Here is a 13,774-nt window from a genome sequence, read left to right on the forward strand (position 1 = left end):
ATTCACAATTTCTCTTCTTATTCGTAAAAATGCACTAAGATGACCTTACAGGATCAATTGTGATAGGGTTTACATAATCATTAAGATGATCATAAAACATGATACTAAAGTACTCTCCCGTCTTTTCAGATTGGATAAACTTTTGTCTTTCTACCTAATTTGATTCTTCTCATTTATTCTATTATACATTGAAACTTTTTCAATGTTTTAGAATTATACTTAAATTCGTAAGCATAACCACACACTACAAGTTGCATGATTCCAAGTTTCTATCCAACTGAAACTTAGGTTATGAGAATCTTTCCTTATTTGGTAAATTTTGACACTACCACAAAGGAAAGAATCAAATTCATATTGCTAACATAGAAACATACAAATATCTTCACAAATGCCATTGCAAGGGGATATAATAAAATAAAACAAAATTTTATTTTTTATAAAATGCGGAAAAAACTTTTCCTTACAATGCAATTACAAATGAAAACTATGTTATTACAAATTTCTAAGCAATCGACAGTTGAAAAAAATGATCATCGAACCATGCGATTGAAATCCATCTTTGCAACTAGATTCAGCATACTCTTCTTTTAAGCTTCCTTCCTGTTGCATGATCCTACAAAACATCAAAATGCAACCTTGCCACATCATGTATTATGAGTTAACAATTAGGAACATACTAGAGTTAGATAATGGACTTACTCGAAGCAGAGCCATACAATCTGACTAAAGTTATCAGGTAGTTAGGGCAGTTTCGATTCCAATGTCCTTTTCCTTGGCAATAGAAACAAATAGGCTCATTGGGAATGGCATATGGAACAATCTCAGATTTGGAATTTCCCTTATGATCAAAACTTTTGATCATGGCCAATTATTTTCCTTTAGGAGAAGGCATCATTTTTAGGATATCCATGTCATTTCCCATCAGATCTTCTAGTCAAATTTGCTTGACCATTATGTAAAATCATTGTTGATTCAGTAACAATCAGCAAATAAGTAAGATCAATAAGGGTCATGTAGTGATCTGTCACATTGTAGTCTTTAACAAACTCACTATATGACTCAGTAAGTGACTGAAGAACCCAATCAATACCCAACTTCCTTGCGACACGACACCCAACATTCTCAGCCTGTCAATGTGTGACTTCATATCCAAGACGTGTGCACACACTGACTTTCCATTTTTATGTTTGCTATCCAATAGGGCTTGAGTGATCTTGAACTTTTCAAGTCTTTTAAGTTGTGGGTTAGGGAGACTAATTGGAGGAGGTGGGGGAAGTGAAGTATGATTTCCATTTCCACTAATGCACGACAAAGGGATTAATCTTTCACCTTGATCACCACGTGGGATACCATCTTCAAGAGGAAAGCTTGTTCCAAAAGATTTGGGAAGACCATAGTTGTCTAAACTAGACATCTACAATGGGAGAAATTCAAGTTAGTTGATTTAAGTCCTTAGTATAACACCCAAATGAAATATTAAGGCTAGGACCACACATAATATTTTACAATTCGGAAAGGGATGTCGTAATCTAATTGCAAAATGTTTAAAGGTAGGTAAATGATGATTTACCAATTTCCACCATGAAAAACGAAATAGATTATTAAGTTTGTAATTGAATTTGAAATTCCTAGATCCTTTGAGATTCATTTAACTTTCAATGGCATGTTTAAATCTCGATTGTTCCCTTCAAGTTTGTGACTGGGATGCCGAGGATCACAAACAAGGTGTGAGTAACCATGCAAATTATCTTTGTACACTCAATGTTACAACCACTTAATTAATGTTCCGGTTAACCACACATGCTCCATTGATCTATGATTAACATTAAGCTACCCTTTTCCACGTACTGTCAGTCCCAGATTAGTGTGTCGGTTAACTACACATGCTCCACTAATGACTTAAAAAAGGTGCAAAGTGAAATTTCATGGGTTGGCACCAAATTCACATTTTCCTACGTAACAAAGATTGGGAATTTATATGTGTTTAGTTACTTAGTTTTTCATTATACTTTTAATGAGAATTTAAATGTCTTGTCAAACCCGTTCGGCCAATGACCCTCCAACAGTCAAGGAAGCGGTGGGTGAGAGTGGACACCCATTAAACTGTCATTTTATAGGCAGTAACCTTATACCGCCCTTATAGACTGGCTTCGTGAATGAGGTATACTAACGGTAAGACTGACTTTCTTATACATACATACATACATATATATATATATATATATATATATATATATATATATATATATATATATATACTTATTAAATTTATTATAATAATATAAAGTATATGGGTAGAATTTTAACTTTTAAAATTCTAGGGTTTGGAACTAAAGTATTCAAAAGTGAAACTTTACAAATTCCAAAACTTGAGGGAAAGTTTTGAAACTTGTCAAAACCTTTCATTTCTCTAACTTAAGAGTTTAATGAGGTTTTATGAAAAAACTTTTCAAGTTCCATAACTTGAGGACAAGTTATGGAATACCTTTAAACCATTTAAGATGGCTTTTAAAATGAGACTCTTTAAATTCCATAACTTGAGGACAAGTTATGGAGATCATAAAAACATTTATGAAAAACTTTTCATTTTCCATAACTTGAGGACAAGTTATGGAATTCATAAATGGCATTTAGATCAAATATTTCAATTAACACAATAACCAAATAATTTTTCTATGATCTAATTAAACTCATAAGTTAAGATAACTCATATCAAACAAGTTTCAATAAATTAGTCTAATCATATAAACTAATAAAAATCATGAAACTTTGACAATTATCTTTTATTTGGATGAGAATCATCATTACCATATCAACAAAATCAGATTTTATGAACTAAAACAATTTGTGGTAATGATTCTAATCCAAAATATGTCAAGAAACTCGAAAAAAATGATGTCTGGACAGGCAACTCATCGAGCCCCATACTGGACTTGATGAGTCCAAGGCAAACTTCAACCTAATCATCAAGTACAATAATGGACTCGCCGAGTAGGGCCGTCAGACAGTAATTTTCAGCATTGAAAATTAACACATTGCATCGAATAGAAAAGAAAACAACCCATGCCTCTGATACCACTGTTGGGATTTGGGATGATACAACATCCTATGGTGCACATACAACCCAAAATGCTTTGGATCTATGTTTTCTCTAATTATGTATGCAATATTTTTTCCAAAGCAATAAGCCTACAACTAGCATACAAATGTCATAAACAACATAAAATACTAGTTAGGAGTTTACCTCTTTATGTAGCTTGTAGAACTTGTTGTGATTGGCCTTTAAGAACATAGCACCAATAATATGAATGCCTCAAATGGAATCACAACACACATAGGACAAAGGATGACTTTTGAGAGAATATCCTAACACCAAAAATCAGCTCAATGATCTCCAAGAATACTAGTGTATGTAGTAGCCAATTTTGGAAGCTAAGGGGCTTCTTATATAGTGTGTCAAGATTAGCGTTACACCATGTAAACCCTAATGTGCATGAACGTCCATATTCCTTAGGATCCATGGGTTTAAACCCCCATGGGTTGTAACATTGGTTTAGCCTAACCTAAAGAATCATGGATCATTGGTCCATACTATAAGAATGAATGATTTACCAAATCAATCCCTATATATTTATTTAGTCTCTTTTGATCATAAAATTAGTTCCAAATTAATTCTTGATCAATAGTAATTAAATAATATGATTTCATATTAATATATTAGAGCTTATAATATATTAACAATCATAAATAACCTTGTCTCAAAAGTTCATCCTATCAAATCGTCTTGGAGATATGCAACCCAAATGGACCATGCTACTCTCGAGTCAAGTACATATCAATTATAGTTATGGGCTTAGACACCTAATCCAACAAGGTGGATGGATTGAAAAAGGAAAATTGGAAGACTAAGGGGATTAGAAGATAGATTCCTTTGTCTGTTAGAGACAGTCAGGGGGTGTTGACACAGTGTGGTAGGGCTTGGGTTCCAACATCTGGTGGGGCGAGACAGACGATTTTGGAGGAGGTGCATAATTCAAAATTTTCTATCCACTCGGGGTCCACGAAGATGTACCGAGATTTGAGGTTGAGTTACTGGTGGCCCTATATGAAAATGGAAGTTGTGTGGTTCGTTGAGCAGTGTTTGACTTGTAGAAAGGTCAAAGTTGAACATCAGAGACCTTATGACAAGGTGCAGCCATTACCCATCCCTATGTGTAACTGGAAGGAGATCACTATGGATTTCATCACAAAGTTTCCCAGAGTGACACGGGGAGTTGATGCTATCTGGGTCATTTTCGACTGGTTGACCAAGAGTACACATTTTATTCCCATTGCCAAGAGCATATCTGCAGACAAGCTAGCTGATATATATGTTTGGGAGGTGGTGGTTGGGTATGAGGTGTCGATCTCTATGGTCTTGGACTGCGATGTTCGTTTCACCTCTAAGTTTTGGAGGAAGTTCCATGAGTAGTTGGGTACTCAATAAAATTTTGATACACTATACCACCCTCAGACCAATTGCCAAAGTGAGCAGACGATCCAGACGCTTGAGGATATGCTTAAGGCTTGTGTATTCGATTTTGGAGGAAGTTGGGATACTTACCTTCCACTGGCAGATTTCTACAACAACAACAACTATCATGCTAGTATAGATTGACCTCCTTTTGAGATGTTGTATGGAAGGAGGTGTAAGACCCATGTTTGTTGGGGTGTAGGGGTCTGTCATCTGGTTATGGGAAGCACCGAGGTGGTGCTTAAACTATTGAGTTGATTTAGTAAGTGCACAACAGGTTGCGGGTCGTGTACAATCGTTAGAAGATATGTTTACTGACACCGTCTAGACCTTGAGTGTAAAGTGGGAGATTTGGTGCTTTTGAAGATGTTACCTTGGAAGGGTGTCATCCGGTATCGGAAGCAGGGCAAGTTGGGCCCCCAGTTTATCATTCCCTTCAGGATTATTGCCCTGGTAGGCAAGGTAGTGTACCGGCTGGATCTTCCTGGCGAGCTCAATCAAATCCATAAGACCTTCCACTTGTCTCAATTGCGGATGTGTGTAGCCGAAACTAAGACTCTGTGTAAAAAGGTGGTGAATGTAACAACCATAAAATTCAAGCCAATTTAAAACTTTTTCAGCCAACCAAAAACCATTAATTATCAAAGTGTTTTCAAAATAGTGCATTTTAGAGTATACCAGAAACTAAAAGCAAAAAAATGTGAGGAGCTGTACGATCACGCCTTTGCCTTCCCGCTGTAACACCGTAAATTTCAAAACAAATTTTTTAATTTTCTTATAAAACATAATTCCATTACTATTCATCAAACAACCATATTAATTATCCAAAATAGGTCAATACAAAATCCCATGATCACAATGTACAAACTCCGAGTGTGTGTGTACGGATCAAGCCGGCGCCTTCCCGCGGTCGTCACTAGTACCTGAAATAATAACATCAAACACTGTAAGCACAAGGCTTAGTGAGTTCCCCAAAATACCATATATAACACATATTAGCCACTCGAGGCTATAACTCTGTGGGTCCGTGCACCCAAACTCTGTGAACCCTCAGGTTCTAGCTCTGATAAACATGCACTACATAAATCACATAGAACTAATGCAGTACAACACATAACATACATAGCATACAAATACTCTATCATATAGCTCGGGTTACCTACTCAAGGTAATATAGTATAGTGAGAAGACTCACCTCGCGTATCTCGGTATCTCACGAATCCTGGGAATCCCTCGTGCTCGATCCTCCGAGCTCTAATCCTCCTATAGCATTATATGTTTCTAATTAATACTTTATATCTCTAAGGTTGACTATCTATAAGAAGTCAACACAAGTCAACTCTGGTCAACGGTCAACAGTCAACGGTCAAGTCTGACCGGACTCGGCGAGTACCATAGCGACTCGGCGAGTCTAGACGTTTTCACCAACCCTCTGAAATCTTCTTACTACACGTCGAGTATCCCCCCTTACTCGACGAGTTTCACCTGCATGAATCGCGGGGCTACCCCGACTCAACTCGCCGAGTCTCTAGGACAACTCGGCGAGTCCAAGGTTGACTCAGTCCACCCGTCACCCCTCTCCAACTCACCCTGACTCACTAAGTCTACCCATGAATCGATTGGACCACTCGCTGAACAGTCCCAAGGCAATCTTCAAGATACTCGCCGAGTCGGATGAACAGACTCAGCGAGTCCGTGCCATGCAACCACTCCAATCTCGCTTCTAAGGTCAGATCTGCTTCCAAAACTATAGATCTGGCCTCCCTCGACTGATTCATCACGTAAAGTTCCCATCTTGGTGCTCATAACACCCACTATAGCTCCATAATGGAGTTTTTGACCTAAGGCATGAGGATTCCAATCCAAAGCCTCCATTGATCCCCAAAAAGCTTGGGTAAAGGGACACTCTGGACCCCTAAGGGTCCAGATCTATGGTTCCGACCTCATAAGGGACCAAAAAGGACACCAAACCTAGCCATGAAAGGGTTCAACAACCCTAAATCTAAATAAACAGTAACAAACAAGAAGATAATTCGGATTTATTACCACAAAATGATGCTCTGGACTCCTAACCCACAGAAATGGCTCCTTCTTGCTTTCCCTTGGCTAGCTCTTCTCTTCCTTGCAAAAATGGCACCTTCAAGGTCAATAATGGCCTCCTACTTAGCTCCAAGTGCTCACACACGATTAGGGTTTCACTCAAGGGCTGGTGGGCACAAATAACGGCCATTAGGCCCTTTAAATAAGTCTCAAACCCGAGAAATTAGGGTTTCATTACACATCGCAGACTCGCCGAGTCCAGGCGCGATCCTGCGTCCAAATCCGCGTCCCTACTCGGCGAGTCTGAGCTCCAACTCGCCGAGTCCCCCTCACAAATCAACAAAAATGCAATTAACAAGATACCTGATAAAAGTTCGGATGTTACAACTCTCCCCCACTAGAACTAGACTTCGCCCTCGCAGTCTCGCTCTAAAAACAGCTCCGGGTGCTGCTCCTGCATCATACGCTCTGGCTCCCAGGTCATCTCTGATCCCCTCCGGTGTTGCCACTGAACCAACACCAGCGGTATCTCCTTATTTCTCAGAACCTTGATCTTCCGATCCCTGATGGCCACTGGTCTCTCGGCATAATTCAGGCTTGCATCTACCTGAATGTCCTCTAACGGAACCACTGCCGATTCGTCGGCTATACACTTCCTCAACTGCGACACATGAAATGTGTCGTGAATCTGACCCAACTCTGCTGGCAATTCCAACCGATAGGCTACCCGGCCTACCCTCGCAATCACACGAAATGGACCTATAAATCGAGGCCCCAACTTGCCTCTCTTCCTGAACCGAATCACCCCTTTCCAAGGAGAAACCTTCAGGAGAACGAAGTCGCCGACCTGAAATTCAAGCTCGGATCGGCGCCTGTCCGCATAGCTCTTTTGTCGGCTCTGGGCGGTCAATAACCTCTGTCTAACCCGTTGTATCTGCTCTGTCATCTGAATCACAATCTCTGTACTGCCCATCACTCTCTGCCCAACCTCACCCCAACAAATGGGAGTCCGACACCTCCTACCATACAACAGCTCAAAGGGCGGCATACCGATGCTCGAATGATGGCTGTTATTGTAGGAAAACTCTGCCAAGGGTAAATACGTATCCCAACTACCCCCAAAATCCAATACACATGCTCGAAGCATGTCCTTAAGCGTCTGAATTGTCCGCTCACTCTGGCCGTCTGTCTGGGGGTGATATGCAGCTTAGTACCCAACTCCTCATGAAACTTCTTCCAGAATCGGGAAGTGAAGCGCACATCACGGTCCGAAACAATCGAGATCGGCACCCCATGCCGAGATACTACTTCTCTCACATAAACCTCCGCCAACTTTTCCGCCGAAGAACTCTCACTGATGGCGAGAAAGTGAGCGCTCTTCGTCAACCTATCCACAATCACCCAAATTGCATCAACTCCTTTGGCAGTCCTCGGCAATTTGGTGATGAAATCCATAGCGATCTGTTCCCACTTCCACTCGGGAATCTCCAATGGCTGCAACTTACCATGCGGTCTTTGGTGCTCGGCCTTCACCCTTCGACAGGTCAAACACCTCTCGACAAACCACGCGACGTCCCTCTTCATACAAGGCCACCAATATTCTTTCCTCAGATCTAAGTACATCTTTGTAGCCCCGGGATGGATCGAAAATTTTGATCTATGAGCTTCCTCCATCAACGTAGTACGCGTACCGCCCACAAACGGTACCCAAATCCGGCCCTGATAAGTCATAAGCCCTCGACTGTCCGACACAAACTCAGAAACCAAACCAACGACCCGTTCTCTCTTCTGCATCTCCGGATGCACAGCGTCGGCCTGTGCCCCACGAATGGCGTCCAGAACTGGAGCTATCACGATCAATCTAAAACATACATTTCGCAGTGGAGTACTCTCCGCCCTGCGACTCAATGCGTCGGCTACCACATTAGCCTTGCCCGGGTGGTACAAAATCTCGCAATCATAATCCTTGACTACATCTAACCACCTCCTTTGCTGCATATTTAGGTTAGGCTGATCCATCAAGTACTTCAAGCTCTTATGGTCCGTGTATATCGTACAACGAACCCCATACAAGTAGTGCCGCCAAATCTTGAGAGCGAACACCACCGCCCCCAACTCCAAATCATGTGTGGGGTACCTCGTCTCATGAGGCTTCAACTGCCTCGATGCATATGCTATCACATGTTCCTTCTGCATCAGCACCGCTCCCAGCCCTAAAATTGATGCATCACAGAATACCACAAAATCTTCCATCCCTTCCGGAAGAGCTAAAACCAGAGCTTCACACAACCTTTGGCGAAGCGTCTCAAAGGAGGTCTGCTGCTCGGGACCCCATAAAAATGTAACACCCTTCCGGGTCAATCTGGTGAGTGGCACTGCAATCTTGGAGAAATCCTTGATAAACCTCCGATAGTACCCTTCCAACCCAAGGAAGCTCCTGATCTCAGAAGGTGATTTTGGCACCTCCCACCTCATCACCGCGTCAACCTTGGCCGGATCGACCAATATCCCTTTCTGACTAACGAGGTGCCCCAGAAACTGGACCTCCCGCAACCAGAAATCGCACTTGGAAAACTTTGCATAAAGTTTCTCCGATCTCAAAACTCCAAGAACCTCCCTCAAATGCTCCTCGTGTTGCTCTCTAGATCTCGAATACACCAGAATATCATCGATGAACACAATCACCGACCGATCCAACATCGGCCTACATACCCGGTTCATGAGGTCCATGAACACAGCCGGGGCATTGGTGAGCCCAAAAGGCATCACCACGAACTCATAATGCCCATAACGCGTCCTGAATGCTGTCTTCTGGACGTCCTCGTCCCGCACTCTCACCTGATGATAGCCCGACCTCAAATCGATCTTGGAGAACCAAGATGCTCCCTGCAACTGATCGAATAAATCGTCGATCCTCGGCAACGGGTAACGGTTCTTGACCGTCAGCTTATTCAATTCTCGGTAATCAATACACATTCGATGCGAGCCGTCCTTCTTCTTCACAAACAGAATGGGTGCTCCCCACGGCGAGCTACTCGGCCGAATAAACCCCTTCCCCAGCAGCTCCTGAAGCTGCGAGGATAACTCTTGCATCTCTGGAGGTGCAAGGCGATAAGGCACCTTAGCGATAGGCGCGGCTCCCGGAACCAAATCGATACCGAACTCCACTTGCCTCACGGGAGGCACACCTGGTAATTCTTCGGGAAAAACATCTGGAAACTCACGCACCACCGGAACCTCATCCACTGAACTTGGTTTCTCGGAGATCACTCGCGTATCCATCACATACGCCACAAAACCTTTACAGCCCTGCTGTAAACACTGCCCCGCCCTAGCGGCCGAACAAAAGGCTGATCCAGAACGTGTACCCTCGCCGTATACCGAAAGAACTCCCCCACCAGGATCTCGTATGGTCACCAGCTGACGCTCGCAGTCGATAACCGCGTCGAATCGGCTCAACCAGTCCATGCCCACTATGACACAGACATCACCCATCGCAATAGGAACCAGATCGATTGGAAACTCAACCCCAAAAATCTCTAACACACATCCCCGGAGGACCTCCGTGGCACAAATCACTCTGTCGGCGGCTATGGAAACCCGCAGAGGCCGACTCAATGCCTCACGACTAACACTGATATGCTGACTAAAGGCCAAAGATACAAAAGACCGACTCGCACCCGAGTCAAATAACACTAAAGCAGGCACAGAGTTCACAAGGAAGGTACCTATGCATAGCATGATATAAGCATAATATCTCAACACCAAAAATAGATATATAAAAGGAAACGTACCAGCCACAACGTCGGGTGCAGCGCGGACCTCTTCCGAAGTCAGCTGAAAGGCTCTCCCTCGAGCTCTCGGTGCCTCGACCTTCACGGGCCGACTCTCTGTAGCTCTGATGGCGGCGGGAGCAGATCCCTGAGATACTCCACGCAGCAGCGGACACTCCGCCTTCCGGTGTCTGGTCTGGTTGCAGTGAAAACACACTGCAAACCCCTTGGGGCAGTCCTTGGCCATATGCCCCTCCTTGCCACATTTGTAGCAAGATCCTGCTCGACAGACTCCATCGTGACCCTTGCCGCACTTCCCGCAAGTGCGGCCCTTCTGGCTCCCGGGTTTGGGATCAGCGGGCTTGGCCCGCTTGGCTGTCGGAGAAAGCTGTGCCGGCCGCCGATCCCTCCCCAGAGACTCCGCCTCCTCCCTGGCCTGAGTCTCAAGCTCAATCTCCCTCTTCCGAGCATTTGCCTGAAGCTCAGCAAATGTCCGATACGAGGAGTTCGCAGCGAACTCCCGAATATCCCATCTCAAAATGCTCAGGTAGCGGCTCATACGTGCCTGCTCAGTGGACACGTGCTCAGGGCAGAACATCGCCCTCTCATGGAACATCCTCGTGATCGCTGTAACTGACTCAGTACCCTGCTTGAGGGTCAGAAACTCCTGTGCCAGACGCTCCCTCTCCACTTGGGGAACGTACTCATCTGAGAACATGGTAGTGAACCTCTCCTAGGTCACTGCCGAGAGCTAAGCATGCGTGAAATGCGCCGTCACAAACTTCCACCAGTCCTTCGCTCCCAAGCGAAGCTGGTTCAGCGCGAACCGAACCTTCAAATGCTTAGGGGACGAGCAAGTGAAGAAGCACCCCTCCATATCAGATATCCACCTCATAGCTGCCACCGGATCCTGTGTACCATCAAACTCTGGTGGTTTGGTGTTGCTGAACTCCCGAAATAGTGACGCATCACCTCCCTGGGGTCTCGTCGTAGCGATTGCTGCGGTAGCCGCTGCAACAGCAGCCTCAGAAAGAGCGGCGTAACGCTCGTCAAATGTCTCAATCAGCGCGGTCTTGATAGACCCGAACATCTCTGGTATCTCAGCTCTGATGACCGCAGCCACCTCCTCATGAATGATCTGTCGGATCTCCTCATCACTAGCTCCGGCATCCTCCGGCATATGACGTGTCCTCACCATGATCAACCTCTGAAATACAACATGCGATAAATTAGAATTCAGTCGAACATTCTCACACTCAACAATCCACTCCTCCTTGATTCTTGGTATCCCAATATTCTTATTTGGACTGTGTACTGCCCCGGTGCTTTCAGTAGTACGGGCCCAATACTACTATCCCTACCGTCTCAGTACACACCCCAAACCTTCCTCTTCGGATTCCAATTCCCAAGTACTCTATCATGCATGAACCACTCTCTAATAGATCTCTCATAAACCCCTTACTGCTATCTACTCACTCTCAGCATCTCATAGCAGCTCACCCCTCCCTAGGCTAAGGCATCACAAATCAGGCCACTCTAGTCCTATTAGCAATACCTAGCCTACTCTAGCATGCAGATACATCATCTCAATATTAATATCACGTAATACAAAGGTATTTTGGGAATTCACCGTTCGGGCGCTGACTGATCGTACACACGTTTCTTCCTGGAATTTGTTTCCTTTTCAAGAAAATCTTTTACTCTTAGAAAAGTTAGGTTTTCTTTTGAAAATACATTTCCAATTCCTCAGTTTGAGTTCAAATACCCCCGAAGGTGTACCCGAATCCCTCAAACCAAGGCTCTGATACCAATTTGTAACACCGTAAATTTCAAAACAAAATTTTCAATTTTCTTATAAAACATAATTCCATTACTATTCATCAAACAACCATATTAATTATCCAAAATAGGTCAATACAAAATCCCAAGATCACAATGTACAAACTCCGAGTGTGTGTGTACGGATCAAGCCGGCGCCTTCCCACGGTCGTCACTAGTACCTGAAATAATAACATCAAACACTGTAAGCACAAGGCTTAGTGAGTTCCCCAAAATACCACATATAACACATATTAGCCACTCGAGGCTATAACTCTGTGGGTCCGTGCACCCAAACTCTGTGAACCCTCAGGTTCTAGCTCTGATAAACATGCACTACATAAATCACATAGAACTAATGCAGTACAACACATAACATACATAGCATACAAATACTCTATCATATAGCTCGGGTTACCTACTCAAGGTAATATAGTATAGTGAGAAGACTCACCTCGCGTATCTCGGTATCTCACGAATCCTGGGAATCCCTCGTGCTCGATCCTCCGAGCTCTAATCCTCCTATAGCATTATATGTTTCTAATTAATACTTTATATCTCTAAGGTTGACTATCTATAAGAAGTCAACACAAGTCAACTTTGGTCAACAGTCAAGTCTGACCGGACTCGGCGAGTACCATAGCGACTCGGCGAGTCTAGACGTTTTCACCAACCCTCTGAAATCTTCTTAGTACACGTCGAGTATCCCCCCCCCCCTTACTCGACGAGTTTCACCTGCATGAATCGCGGGGCTACCCCGACTCAACTCGCCGAGTCTCTAGGACAACTCGGCGAGTCCAAGGTTGACTCAGTCCACCCGTCACCCCTCTCCAACTCACCCTGACTCACTGAGTCTACCCATGAATCGATTGGACCACTCGCTGAACAGTCCCAAGGCAATCTTAAAGATACTCGCCGAGTCGGATGAACAGACTCGGCGAGTCCGTGCCATGCAACCACTCCAATCTCGCTTCTAAGGTCAGATCTGCTTCCAAAACTATAGATCTGGCCTCCCTCGACTGATTCATCACGTAAAGTTCCCATCTTGGTGCTCATAACACCCACTACAGCTCCATAATGGAGTTTTTGACCTAAGGCATGAGGATTCCAATCCAAAGCCTCCATTGATCCCCAAAAAGCTTGGGTAAAGGGACACTCTGGACCCCTAAGGGTCCAGATCTATGGTTCCGACCTCATAAGGGACCAAAAAGGACACCAAACCTAGCCATGAAAGGGTTCAACAACCCTAAATCTAAATAAACAGTAATAAACAAGAAGATAATTCGGATTTATTACCACAAAATGATGCTCTGGACTCCTAACCCACAGAAATGGCTCCTTCTTGCTTTCCCTTGGCTAGCTCTTCTCTTCCTTGCAAAAATGGCACCTTCAAGGTCAATAATGGCCTCCTACTTAGCTCCAAGTGCTCACACACGATTAGGGTTTCACTCAAGGGCTGGTGGGCACAAATGACGGCCATTAGGCCCTTTAAATAAGTCTCAAACCCGAGAAATTAGGGTTTCATTACACAGCGCAGACTCGCCGAGTCCATACCCTGGACTCGCCGAGTCCAGCCGCGATCCTGCGTCTAAATCTGCGTCCCTACTCGGCGAGTCTGAGCTCCAACTCG

The sequence above is a fragment of the Lactuca saligna genome, chromosome 7 (genome assembly GCF_052625555.1).
Source record: "Lactuca saligna cultivar CGN05327 chromosome 7, ASM5262555v1, whole genome shotgun sequence".
In the NCBI taxonomy this organism is placed as follows: domain Eukaryota; kingdom Viridiplantae; phylum Streptophyta; class Magnoliopsida; order Asterales; family Asteraceae; genus Lactuca; species Lactuca saligna.